Below are 14,947 nucleotides of genomic sequence, written 5' to 3'. Positions count from 1 at the left end.
TATATGTATGTGTGTGTATATTTGTGTTTGTCCCCAACACTGCCTAACAACCGGTGTTGGTTTGTTTATATCACCGTCACTTAGTGGTTCAGCCAAAAGCAAATGGTGGAATATGTACCAGGCAAAAAAAAAAAAAAAGTACCATGGTCAGTTTGTTAGAATGAAACCTTAAAAGTGGTGCTCCAGTATGACCGCAATCCATTGACCGAAGCAACTAGAAAAATAAAATTTAAAAAAAAAGAATTTAGGGGTTCTTTGAAATCACTCAGTGTATGGTAAACAAAATTAGTTTTTAATTGCATTTACCAAAAAAAAAACAACAACAAAAAACTGAAAAAATAACCGAAAAACAATGCTTATGTCACGAACTGCAAAAAAAATCATAAGTAACAAACAAAACAAACAAACCAAAAACAACCCTCAACAACTTTTACCTAACAATGCCAATCCTACTTTGAAACTGGAACGCCCATTAGGCTAACTCCTTTCTTACTGAGACATCTGAACTCAGTCAATAGTTTTGTGTGACTCAGTGTTGTTTTGTTTCTTAACTCACTTCCTATTATCACAATGGTATTTAACTTACAAAGTATATACTAAATATACTATTGACAAAATAGTAAAATGTAGAAGTCGTTACAAGTTAGGTGCTATATTGTGGTTTTATATCAAAACGTATTTCCTGTTGGTACAATGATATTTTTACTTGTGATGTTGCATATTGACAAAACAGAGTAAAAAAATATAAAAAATATAAAACTGAAAATCATAAAAAAAAACCCAGAACTATGTTGACTATTTCTAGGTTTATTTAGTTCACTAGCTGGATAAATAACCCTTGTTATTTTCGTTATTTAGACTAATGAGGTTACTTAAAGATATCTACATCACTGTTTGCATGGGTTTGTTCCATTGCTTCTATATACATTTGCGTATGTGTGTGTAGTGAAAAACTGGCACAGAGACTGTGTAGTAGGAAAGCTTGCTTCCCAACAACATGGTTCCGGGTTCAGTATCAACCGCATGGCATCTTGAGTAAGTGTGTCTGCTTTAGCCTCAGGCCGACCAAAGCTTTGTGAGTGGATTTGGTAGATGGAAACTGAAAGAAGCCCATCATGTATACGTATATATATATATATATATATATATATATATATATATATATATCATCATCATCATCATCATCGTTTAACGTCCGCTTTCCATGCTAGCATGGGTTGGACGATTTGACTGAGGACTGGTGAAACTGGATGGCAACACCAAGCTCCAATCTAATTTGGCAGAGTTTCTACAGCTGGATGCCCTTCCTAACGTCAACCACTCAGAGAGTGTAGTGGGTGCACACACATATATATATATATATACAACTTTACAATGTGTACAGGGTTTTTTTTTTGTGACACTAGTACTAGTTGAGCGAATAAACTCGCAAGACAGAAAAAAGGCCCCTCATCTAAGTGTGTGTGTTTGTGTGTGAATGTTTGAAAGAGAAAGGTAGCTTTAAGCCAGGTACTGAGAAGTTAAAATGACAGGACAAGTACAGGTGTCTTGTTATAGAGGAGATACATGGCTACTCTGTTTGTGTAGGAGTCTTCTATTATAGATTGGGCAAGTGTCTTCTACTATAGCCCCAAACAAACCAATGCCTTGTGAATGAATTTTGTATTTGGTAGACAGAAACTGTGTGGAAGCCCACAGCATTATTTATGTATGTATGAATCAACCCATGATAAACAGTGATGTGGCTATTACAAATCACAACAGAACATGTGTAAAATGTGGAAGGGTGTGCCTCTCAGTTGGAGGCCTAAAAAGACATGTACGGGAGTGCATATGGTGGCACCTGTTTCTCCTGCCAGCCAGCACAGCTGTGCAGTATGTAATAAAATGTGTAAAAGCTTGGTTGGGCTTAAAAGTCATATAAGTGCATTACATGGCATCAATAATGAATCATTTCAGTAAGTCTTTCTGGCAATAGCTTTCCTTGTGTAATGAAGGTGCAGCTATGAGGTATGTATGCATGTATGTCATTATTCAGTTTATTTCAAGATTTCTTGCCAATAGAGAAAGAACCAGTTTCTAACCTTCATTGGAATTTCAACATCAACAACAGAGTATGTATGTATGTATGTATGTATGTGTGTGTGTATGTATGTATGTATGTATGTGCAGATTTGTATGTTTTATGTATGTATTCTCATGCGTATAGTTGCATAACCAGATATGCTCGTATATATTTAAATGATAAACTTCCGGAAAGTTTTACAGATTTTTACAGTTCCAGTGATGGATTGGATCCGTAGTCTTCGAATTAGCTTTCTCCTTTCTGGTTTTGAGAAGCCTAATTTCTCAAGATTAGTATTTAAGCAGTGTGTTACATATCCTGGGGCCCCCAATAATTACAGGTATAAACCTGAACTTGTAATCTGGATAGAGGTATGTATGTATGTATGTATGCATGGGTTTTTATGTTGGTGTTAGTCTCTCCACCACTTAAAAACTGGTGTTGGTTTATTACGCCTTCGTAACTTAGCTGTTTGACAAAAGAAACTAATAGAATAAATACCAGACTTTATAAATAATCTCAGGGAACAATTTGTTCAACTAAACAAGTGGTTTTCAACCATTTTTTGCCGATGGAACCCTGTGATTCCTAATTTTACTCAAATGGATCCTTATGGCTATTTGATGTTTAAAAAATCCTATCATATTTTTATAATTAAATATTCTTTTCTACTCTAGGCACAAGGCCACAAATTTCTGGGGTTGATTAAATCGACCCCAGAATGCAACTGGTACTTAATTCATCGACCCTGAAAGGATAAAAGGCAAAGTCGACCTTGGCGGAATTTGAACTCAGAACGTAAAGACAGATGAAATACCGCCAAGCATTTCGCCTGGTGTGCTAACGTTTCTGCCAGCTCACCGCCTTGTATTGGTATGTTTTGCAAGAAACAGCTTGGGTTTCTTTCCCTAAGATTTCACAAAGTTCAACTTACACAAGTTAATGCGTGGAAAGCATAATAGGAATCTTGGAAGGAGTTTCTATAAAACTAGTTTCTAAACATTGAATGACCATGGGAGTCCACCAGAATAAACTTGTACTAGAAATAGCAGCCAAATCTTCCTGAACTTGCTTCTTATGTTTTTAAATAAGGAAATGACACACTAAATGATGTCATATCAGAAACCCAAAAAAAACAGACTGAATGGTCATGGTTGGACGCCTTTTGATCATAGCTTTACTTGATCAAGGTTGACCTTGACCCAAACAGTAACCACTACAACAACAACAACAACAGTTTCACTGTCTACGGGCAGTGTTTTAATTTAGATTGGGAATAGTTCTGATGTAATATCTCTGAACATCTGGACAAAGGTAGTTTTTGTAGTTCTTCCAGTGGCTCCACCTTCCACTTTCTCAAATTAAATACACACACACACACACACGTACACACACAGTCATGTGCATGTGTGCACATGCTCGCACATACATATTTGTATACACATTCTTTGCACATACATACACATTCTTGTGTATTTGAAGTGTATGTGTGAATATATGTGTAAGTGTCTGTGTATCTGCATGTATCAGTGAGTGTGTGAGAGTAGTTTAGTTATATGAGTGTGTCAGTGTGTCAGTGGTTGTGAATGTGTGTGTGTGTGTGTGTGTGAGTGCACATTGGATGTGTGTGAAAGTGTGCAGTATGTGTGCGTGTGTGTGTGTGTGTGTGAAAGTGTGCGTGTGTGCAGTGTCTGTATGCAGTGTCTGTATGTGTGTGCGTGTGTATGTGAAAGTGTGCAGCATCTATGTGTGTGTGTGTGTGTGAAAGTATGTAGCATCCGCATGTGTGTGGGGGGAGCGGGGGGAGTGTGCAGTTGTGTGCTTGAAATTGAATTAATGCACAAACTATTTTACATGCGCACATAGCAACTGAAACCTATCCTCTTTCATTGCAATGGATATGTCTTTATCAGTTCCTGCCTCGCAGTGCAATACTGAATGGTGAAAAATACCTGTAATGCACCAGTGGAAGATATGTATACCATTGACTAATGGTATGTACTTACATTGCACTACAATGTGATGGTATGTGGTAAGTGTATTCACTGCATTATAGCAAAGTATTAAGCATGTGTACTGCACCGTCCTAAAGTGCTGTGATGGTAAATATCTGCACTGTGCTATAGTGTGATGGTTAAGTGCATGTGATGCACTGTTCTAGTGTGCAGTGATGCGTGCCTAAATTGTACTTTGGACTTACTCATCACTTCACTGAATTAAGGTCCAAGAAGAGACTGGGGCAAAACAGCCATCACCCTATGGCTGCCTGTGTACAGGGTCAATCCTGTAAACTTCCAGTAGCATCCACAAACTATCCCTGTTGTCCTTTTCCTTATCACCACGAGACTTACAAAGAAACTGTGATGGTGTTGGCGCTCGCGTTTTGGTTTGCTGAACAACTTGAATGATGAATAATTATTCTTTTCTATTCTAGGCGCAAGGCTTTAAATTTTGGGGGAGGGGGCCAGTCAATCAGATCAGCCCCAGTACACAACTGGTACTTAATTTATCGACCCTGAAAGGATGAAAGGCGAAGTTGACCTTGGCAGAATTTGAACTCAGAACGTAAAGACAGATGAAATACCGCTAAGCATTTCACCCAGCGTGCTAATGTTTCCACCAGCTCGCCACCTTATGATGAATAATTATTATAGCAGGCATGGTTTGTGTAGAGCCAATCCCACTCTCTTGTCATTCAAACTTGTATTGATCTGGTACAACAGATGCCACGATCTCAATAGTTATCAATATGCAGGACATATAAGGAATTACCTTCTCTTAGATGCACAACTAATGAGCTGAAAGATTTCATTGTCTATGAGTAGCATTCCACAAGCAATTCTGTGACATGCCAATTAACCCATAGATGGGAACTTGATGAGTGCTACTACTCCAGTTTACAGCAGACCAGTGGCTAAAAAGTGGTTCCACACTTTTGAAAACCCTAGAACTCCCAAACCAGGGCACCACGACTGGATGCAGTTTAAAGTCATACTCAGGACAACTGTACTGTAGTGAGGTGGTAAATGCAAGCACTGCACTGTAGTGAAGGGATAAATGAATGCACTAGAAAGCAGAAACACATCATTTTACTGTGATAGCAAATATATGCACACAAGGCCATCTCAGTAACATTATATAATAGTTCCTGCACAAAATAATGCTGCTTGTATTTATTTATTGGATCTTTCTGATTTGGCGGACACCATTTGTTTTCTAACGAAACACTTTCAAACTTGGGACACTGGTAGAATGTGTCATAGGAAACATCTTTTTCTCTTAGCCTTGTTAAGAAAAGTTTGTATATTCAAAGTTATTTCATGTGAAAAGGTGTTGTATTTCGGTAATTTCAACCAATCACTGACGTTTATTGAGGTGAAAACAATTCTGCTGTGGTTTGTTAACAACACATGGCAGTGTAATGGGATCTTTTCCCTTGAATAAAATTAGTGCTGTTGTTTGTCAACAACAACTATCGGCGGTACTGTTATTTATGACAGCATTTGTGCATTTGTACTGGTTTTAGCTTTAGGGTTTTAGGGTTAGGGTTATGAATATTTTTGCCAAATTTGGTGGTATATACACATATGTATGTGTGTGTGTGTGTATGTATGTGCGTGAGTGTGTGTGTGAGTCTGTGTGTGTGTGTGTAATTTATAAATAACAAATTAATCCACCCTAATTTTTTTAATGTAATAGTTAAGTGGAAGAAGAGAAAAACGTGGGAAAAGCAGGAAAAGAAAGAGGAGATGAAAAAGATGGGGACAATGATAAATGACAATGATGGCTATACTGCTGATGTTGGTGTTAATGATGATGGTGACCAATGCAATGGAACTTGTGAGGATGATAGTTGTGGTGGCAACAAGGATGGTGATGATGATGATGATGATGGTGGTGATGATGATGATGATGACCATTGTGATGGAATTTGTGAGGATGATAGTTGTGGCGGTAACAATGATGGTGATGATGACGACGATGATGATGGTAGTGGTGGTGGTGATGGTGGTAGTAATGATTATGATGGTGGTGAAGAAGAAGAAGAAGAAAAATAATAATAATAAGAAGAAGAAGAAATGATGATGATGATGGTGGTGGTGGTAGTGGTGGTGGTGGTGGTGGTGGTGATGACGACAATGACAATGACGATGATGATGATGGCAATGGTGATTGATGATGTTGATAATGATGATGATGACCATGATCATGATGACAGTGATGATGATGATGATGATGATGGTGGCGGTGGTGTTGGTGGTGGTGGTGATGATGATGATGGTGATGATGATGATGATGACGAGAAGAAACTCTGTTTATCTTGTCAAACATCTCCATGTACAAAGAGAAATATCAAGTTTTCTCTGGTTTCCCTTGAAAATGTTTGGGTTATACGCAAACTTATCATCGCTACTGGTCCTCATTTTTGCTTTTCTCTAATCCTTCAAACGATATAAATCTTTTCAAAACAAAACAAATACACATAATATAATAACTTTTAATCGGAATGTATAACTTTTTTGAAACCAAAAAATTAGGTCATTATATTCCTGTAGAAAGAAATGTTTTGTAAGAATGCTTAAATAAGAATAAAAATAAATTTGAGCAACAAAAAAGAAAAAGAAGTGAAAAGGGGGAAAAAAAGGAAACATCTAATTCCATTCAGTTTCTTAGAAACCTATTCAGAGTGAATTTAATTTATAAATTCCTTCATCATTGCCAAATTCCATGTAAAATAATAATATTTTATCAGGATTGAGAACATCAATGCTGGTGGAAACAGTTGAATGTTATGCCAGACAAGGTCAGTACTGCCTGGAGAATAATAAAGAGTATTAAAAGTTCTAAAGCAAACAAACAAAAAAAAATCTTTTAAAATGCACATTACTCGCCCCCCCCCCCCATCATCACTCACTGCCATGACCACCACTGATAAAAATCCAATTTAGACGAGTAGTTTTGAAAAAGTGAAGTAAATCGACACAGGCATGGGTGTGTGGTAAGAAGTTAGCTTCCCAGGCACATGGTTCAAGGTTCAGTCCCACTGCATCGCATCTTTGGCAAGTATCTTCTCTTATAGCCTCAGGCCAACCAAAGCCTTGTGAGTGGATCTGGTGGATGGAAACTAAAAGAAGCCCCTTGTGTATATATATATATATAGGAGTGGCTGTGTGGTAAGTAGCTTGCTTATGAACAACATGGTTCCAGGTTCAGTCCCACTGCGTGGCACCTTGAGCAAGTGTCTTCTACTCTAGCCTCGGGGCGACCAAAGCCTTGTGGGTGGATTTGGTAGACGGAAACTGAAAGAAGCCCGTCATATATATGTATATATATGTGTGTGTGTGTATGTTTGTGTGTCTGTGTTTGTCCCCCAACATCGCTTGATAACCGATGCTGGTGTGTTTACGTCCCCATACTTCTGGGCCTTTTGCCCATTTTGCATCCTCATCTGCTGCCCTTCTTGTCTATTTGATACCCTTGCACCCTACTCTCTGTTTATAGCACTATGCCAGCAATATAAAAAAGGGAGCTGGCAGAAATGTCACCATTCTGCTTATTTGTATTGCACAGACTTTATTTGTTTTTCCTTCTCTACTTAAAAATATAGTAGGGTGTGATACGAAGTAGAGTTGGCTGCTATTTCTTGCAGATCTAGTAACAACATAGAGATTCCCTTTTCAGCTCTCAAGCTTTAGAATAGTCATAGATACTAGCACAACAGCTTTAAAATGTATAAGGGGGTATCATATTGAAATTAGAATTTGCAATTAGAATATATCTGCTATGTGGTAATAGCCAAGTTACAATGTCCTGCTTTCAATTTTCATAATATTGTAATTGACAAAGCTTATGTAACATCTTATCATTGTCTGAAATATAATCTAGTCATGAAAATAGCCTTCCTTGTCCAACACAAATATTCAAATATTGTGTATACTGTCATAATAACATCTGGTTTCTATATGGGTATACATACATACATACACACATACATACATACATACATACACACACACACCCGATGGCTGTGCAATTGTGACCAAGGAAGGCTACTGACCATTGCCCATCATGCTAAATATCAGCAAATCCCCATGCTTAAGGTTATTGTACCCACGGTCAGCTTCACCCAGGCATGCATCCACGGCTTCCATGCTTGTTGTGGCACTTTCGTACTCAACTGGGTATCAGAAAGTCACCTTGCTGGCGATTACACAAGCTAAAATTTCAGGTCTGATGAGGTTTGTACAACACCTCTCAGGCCCTCTCTGCACAATTGATATGATCTATGATCCAGAGACAATTCAGGGCAAGACATCAAGTGCCAATATGGATAGCAGGCTTGGGAATGTGGGAGCACCATGATCTCATGCTCCAAAATGTCCAATGCCATTGCCTACATATCCAGTTTTATATCAGAGTGACCTTCTTCTAGGGACATGCTTTAACAAAGGCTGAGGGGTACCTTGCTCCCAGTGGTCTTCCAGCACACCAAACACGAACCCAGAATTTCTGAGCTGTTGCTAGTCATTGACCCTACACTAAGTTCATCCATTCTTTTGACAGGTCTTGTTTTTAGTCCTGCTGGATTTCTAGTAACCCTCCTCACCAAGCAAGCCTAGTCGGGGTGCCAGTTTAGTTGCTGATGATCCGACCATGCAATAGGTCCATGTTACCAGTGGCACTCATGAGACGGCACAAGTGACCATACATATACATGAGATTAAGCAAGAACTCTGAGGGTGCAGCTGTCCCATGTGAACCAAAGGTGGCTGGGCTGGTAGAGAAATGCTCACCAAACAAGCCCATTCCATTACTGCATTATCTGAGCTTGAAGCTTGAAGTAGCTAATGTATTCATCCAGTATTCATTAAATGATATCACCATCCTCTTTTTCATAAGATCTATTTTGTAGTTGACCTCAAGTTAACTTCAGTTCCAGGATGAAATTGAGAGTTTTACATATAATAAATTAGGTCAAAGTACTCTAACTTCCTAAAAACTACAACTCAATTTGGAAGTGCACCTTCCTTACACACATTGTAAAAATATATAATAATAATAATAATAATAATGAAATTATTGTGTATAGTGCTCAGGAGCACTACAACATGTATATGACAGAATTCCATCGTTGTTATTAAGTTTAATTCATTTTTATTCACTCTCTTTTAATAAACAGACAAAGCCTAACAGAACACTTAGATTTAATTATGACTTAATTTAATATAGATAAAACTCTCGCTTTCATCCTGGACCTAAGATTAGCTGGAGGTCAGTTACAAAATAAATTTTGTAGCCATATTGGATTTCAACATATCCCCATTATTTCCCTTTCTATATTAAATATAGCAGAATAATGAAATAAGCTAGCCATGAATAAAGAAACTCAGATTGTTTTGAACTACGCTTGTAGAATGACTCTGGATGCAGGTGCACAACAAAATATGCTGGATTGCATACGCAACTGTACATACTCTGTGCAGCAGAAATGCATGTTGGTCATTTTAACTAACTAATTATGCTGTATAATTAACTGTTAAATTAAAAGAAAAATTTGAAGCCATTCCAGTCTCCATATTCTTTGTAATTATTTGGAATTTACACTCCTGAAAATATTCATAATCCTGGGAAGCAAACCTGGATTTACCTGTCAGAAGTATTACAACAGGATTACTCATACTAAGCAATCACCGATGTCTATTACTATTTGATGTGGTTAGTCAAATATACTTGAGAGCTACTACAGTACTCGCCTGGATAATTCATTCTTATATACTCATCTTATATATATCAATATATGTAAATGTCAAACAATGAGAATGAGTGCTTGACACTGCATTGGTGGATAAATATTCTTTATTTGTGTATTAAGGCTACAATTGGTTTCATGTTAAGAAAATATCTTAGCAATTTCTCAATGTGATTGGCTTGAAAAACTGTTAAGATATTTTCTTAACATGAAACCCATGGTACCCTTAATACATAAATATAGTGCGTGTGTATGTATATATATATATATATATATATATATATATATATATATATATGAGGATACATGGCCTAGTGATTATGGTGTTACACTCATGATCATTAAATTTTGGTTTCATTTCTTAGACCAGGTGTGCGTTGTGTTCTTGAGCAAAACACTTCATCTCACATTGCTCTGCCATCACTTCTACATTTGATGTGTGGTACACTGTGCACCTGTTCAGGCAATGTTGATTTGGTGGAGAGAATGAGCTAATGTGCAGCACGAACATTTGATCATCATCATCGTTTAACGTCCGCTTTCCATGCTAGCATGGGTTGGACGATTTGATTGAGGACTGGTGAAACCAGATGGCTACACCAGGCTCCAATCTGATCTGGCAGAGTTTCTACAGCTGGACGCCCTTCCTAACGCCAACCACTCCGAGAGTGTAGTGGGTGCTTTTACGTGCCACTGGCACAGAACAAATCATTTGTGCAGGTCATTCGGCAAAAGTTGAACGCTCACACATCATCATGAACAGAAGAGTTTACCACACACACACACACACACACACACAAGCAAATAAGGAAATAAGGATATACACTTTATGAATCACTGTTCAACATCTTTTAACTCTCTACAGCATCTCCGCAGATCTGTAGGAATATCTATAGGAATATTCTTTGCTCAAACTGATGTTTGAAATGCTTCCATAGAATGGTGAAAAATGTTATACAGTTATGAAGCTATATATATATATATATATATATATATATATATATATTGTAAAATGTTCTTGATGTAAAATATGAATAAATAAATAAATAAAAGCTTATATGGAATTTAGTGTTTTAATTTTAATTCTCATATGTAAGTTTATTTTAGAACTTGTTCTCATTAGGGAATACTGGTGCAATTAAGCAAATGAATAAAGCTTTTTGTTTTGAAAAGTTGGTTTTCAAGGTAGACAACTAACTAGACCATAATCATGGAAAGTTTTAGAGTCTGAGATGGTGAAAGCAAAATGTAAACGATATTGGTGTTGCTGTTGTTGTTGTTCTTCTTCTTCACCGCCGCCACCACCACCACCACCACTATATATATATATATATACATATATACGATGGGCTTCTTTCAGTTTCCGTCTACCAAATCCACTCACAAGGCTTTGGTCGGCCCGAGGCCATAGTAGAAGACACTTGCCCAAGGTGCCATGCAGTGGGACTGAACCCAGAACAATGTTGTTGGTAAGCAAACTATTTACCACACAACCACTCCTCTGCGCCAATAATGTTCATTTATTGTTAATATGGTAAATTGTATTTTTATTCAGTTACTGATGATATTTCGTTAGTTCTGAAATAATTCCATCACTCACGACAAAGATGTTTTAAGAGTGTGTTCTCGAAGAATTTTACGTCTTCTCTTAACATGCAAATAGTTAAATGTTCAAAGATATTTTATCCATGCTGTTACTGCCATTACTCCCTCAAATGAAACGTGGGATAGTATTAAGAATGTTGAAATGAAAAATAAAATGGTGCAAAAGAGTATATATAAGAAATTGTTTATACCTTTTCAAGACATGACAGCAAATATAAACAAATAGGAAATCTTATGGTTGCCAACAATTTGAATTGTTTTTTTTTTTTGCTGTTGTTTTTTGTTGTTGTTTTTTTTTCAGCTACATGCACTCTTAAATCAAAGAGTATAATCAAATATTGCAACATATATATATACATATATATAAATATGCATGTGTGTGTGGTTGTGTGTATATGCTTGTGTGTATATATATGTTTATGTATATACATGTATATATATATATATATGTGTGTGTGTGTGTGTTTATGTGTACATGTGTGTGTGTGTGTGTGTGTGTGCGCGCGCATGTATTTTGATGATGCACCTAAACATTTTTTGGCTGATCTATCCAGATTAGGCATCCCTCTATCACACTACCAACTGCATTGCTGTTCCTGATGTTTCTGTACGCTATCTTTGAATACACCCATCCATTTCTAAGAATTGGAGATATATGATGATGATGATGATGACGATGAAGATGATGGTATATATATATATGTATATATATATATGTATATATATATCTTTTATCTTTTATTTGTTTTAATCATTAGACTGCAGCCATGTCGGGGTACAGCCCTGAAGAATTTTAGTTGATCAAATCGAACCTGGTACTTATTAAAACTCAACCGAGACTGTCATCATCATCATCATCATCATCATCATCATCATCATCATCATCGTTTAACGTCCGCTTTCCATGCTAGCCTGGGTTGGATGATTTGACTGAGGACTGGTGAACCAGATGGCTAAGCCAATATCAACTTCAATGGATCACAGCCCGATGATGGCTTACCTGACTGAGACTTTGAAGTTACAGTCAATGATATTCTTATTTAACAAGAATACACACACATGCACATGCACGCACACACACGCACGTATGCGTGCACACACACAAACACATATGATAGACTTCTTTCAGTTTTCATCGCCCCAATCCACTCATAAGGCTTAGGTTGGTCTGAGATGCTTGCCCAAGGTGTTGTGCAGAGGGATCGAACCAGTAATCCCATGGTTACGGAAGCAAGCTGCTCAACCACTCGCCCACACCCACACCTAGTGCTGCACCTGCGCCAGAAGTTTGAAAATTTGAAAATGTTGCTACTTTATAGAACAAAATAAATGTCATGCAAATTTTCCCTTTGAGATGAATAGCACACACACACACACATACACACAGACATTTATATATATATAAGTATATATATATATATATATACATATATATATATTATATACATATACATACATATATATACGTATATATATAAATAAATATATTATATACATATACATACATATATATACGTATATATATAAATAAATAAATAAATATATATATATATATATATACATATATGTAAATAAATATATATACATACATACATGTGTATATATATATATATTTATATGTATACATGCACACACATCCACACACACATACATCCACACACACACTCATCCACACACGTGTGTGTGAGTATATATATATATGCATGCTTATATACATGTGGATAAGTGTGTGCAGGTGCACACAAAGAATGCACACACACACACACACACACAAATACGCATATAGATGAATTGATAGATAGATAGATAGCATTTTTTCTCGCTCATAAATCCATTTGCATTTATTAAAAAAATACTGTTGAAATATATATTGAAGAGAAATAACAAAAATGAGAGGAAATTCATGTTGAACGACATAGACATTGTAAATATCATTTCTAATGTTGTTGTAAGTAGGACATCCAAATGTGAACAGAGATTGTTAAAATGTTCATGTGAACAAAGGGTGTTAACCAGAATAGAGAGAAAATATAAATATAAATATTAGAATAGAAATAATATCAAAATGAACATGAGGAGTGGCTGTGTGGTAAGTAGCTTGCTTCCCAACCACATAGTTCCGGGTTCATTCCCACTGCATGGCACCTTGGGCAAGTGTCTTCTACTATAGCCTATATTTTTAGAAATTAAGCAAATCTTGAAAGTAGGAGAATAGCTGTGAAAACAGCTTTAGAAAATTGCGTAAGAATACACCTATAGACATCTATAGGAGTATTTTTACCTGATTACATACACACATATATATAGCTTTCTTTCTTTCTCTCACTCGATCTATCTATCTATCTATCTATCTCTCTCTCTCTCTCTATATATATATGTATATATATATGTATATATATATATGTATATATATATGTATGTATATGCATTTGTAAATACACATATATGCACCCACTATATGTATATACATATGTATGTGCATATATGTGTATGTATGTATAATCATACATTGTCAACACACAAACGCACACATACACACATTGATGACTGCACATTTCATGGATGGTCTGCAGAGACCTCACTGTTCTCTTCAGGTCATAGGAAATGGCAATAAGAATTCTATATGTCATGGCATTTTAACATTGTGATTTTTACCATTAGAAAAACCCAATTAGTTGTTTAAAATAGTCTAAATAAAGTTGGTTGAATGGTGGAGACTGCAGCAATTCTTTTAACAGTCACTTCATATATAGTGGTTCGTATGTTAAGTTGGCAACTGCCAAGATTCCATTTTATTACCAGGAACTTTTGTATAATGGTGAACAATATGCCTGTTACAGTGTGGTTTCCTCGTAGGATTTCTGTGGTTAGTTTTGGAAGGAAGAAAAGCTATGTTAGTCTCTGAAGGATTTGCAGTCGGGATCTTTAGAGACCAAACTAGATTAACGTGAAAATTGTAGTTTAGGTGACCATCTTGCTGCAGTTAGAGTTGTTGTTATTAAGCACCATTCGAGCGAGGTCATTGCCAGTGCTGCCTGACTGAGTCCCATGCTGGTGGAACGTAAAAAGCACTATCATCATCATCGTCATTATCAACCCCTTCTCCCCCACATCATCATTTAACATTCATCTTCAATGCTGTTATGAGGTGGATTGTTTGACAGAATCTGATGTGTCCAAGGACTGCATGATGCTCCAGTGTCTGCTTTGGCATGGTTTCTATGGCTGGATGCCCTTCCTAATACCAACCTCTTGACAACTTGTACTCGGTACCTTATTTTGTGCTACCAGTACTAGCGAGGTTGCCATGGAGCTTGCAAGACTACAAAACCCAGGGCAAGGGGACGTCTTTATGTGAGAAGATGAGGGATTAAAGCATGAAAGAAGGGATAGAGGGAGGTGTGAGCTGGTTTTTGTAGAGGAGCTACATGGTTACTCATAATTAGAAGAAGTGAGAATGATTAGAAAGAATTGCAGGTCCAAATTGTTCTTCAAATGTACAAGGTGAGTAGATGTGGGTTGGAACA

At 36.8% G+C, this 14,947-nt stretch overlaps 1 long non-coding RNA gene across 1 annotated transcript in view; it reads right to left on the bottom strand.

Moving 5' to 3' along the window:
• The window catches only part of LOC128248694 (uncharacterized), a 13,020-nt gene extending 12,520 nt beyond the window's left edge, over window positions 1-500 (bottom strand). The window contains exon 1 of the long non-coding RNA XR_008264853.1: window positions 435-500. This is a non-coding gene — a long non-coding RNA (uncharacterized LOC128248694). The remainder of the gene's footprint in view (window positions 1-434) is intronic.
• Between the last annotated feature and the right edge of the window lie 14,447 nt (window positions 501-14,947).

Source organism: Octopus bimaculoides, chromosome 9 (genome assembly GCF_001194135.2).
Source record: "Octopus bimaculoides isolate UCB-OBI-ISO-001 chromosome 9, ASM119413v2, whole genome shotgun sequence".
NCBI classification, from domain to species: Eukaryota; Metazoa; Mollusca; class Cephalopoda; order Octopoda; family Octopodidae; genus Octopus; species Octopus bimaculoides.
The sequence above is the reverse complement of the archived record's forward strand: the minus strand, read 5'-3'. Positions and strand labels throughout refer to the sequence as shown.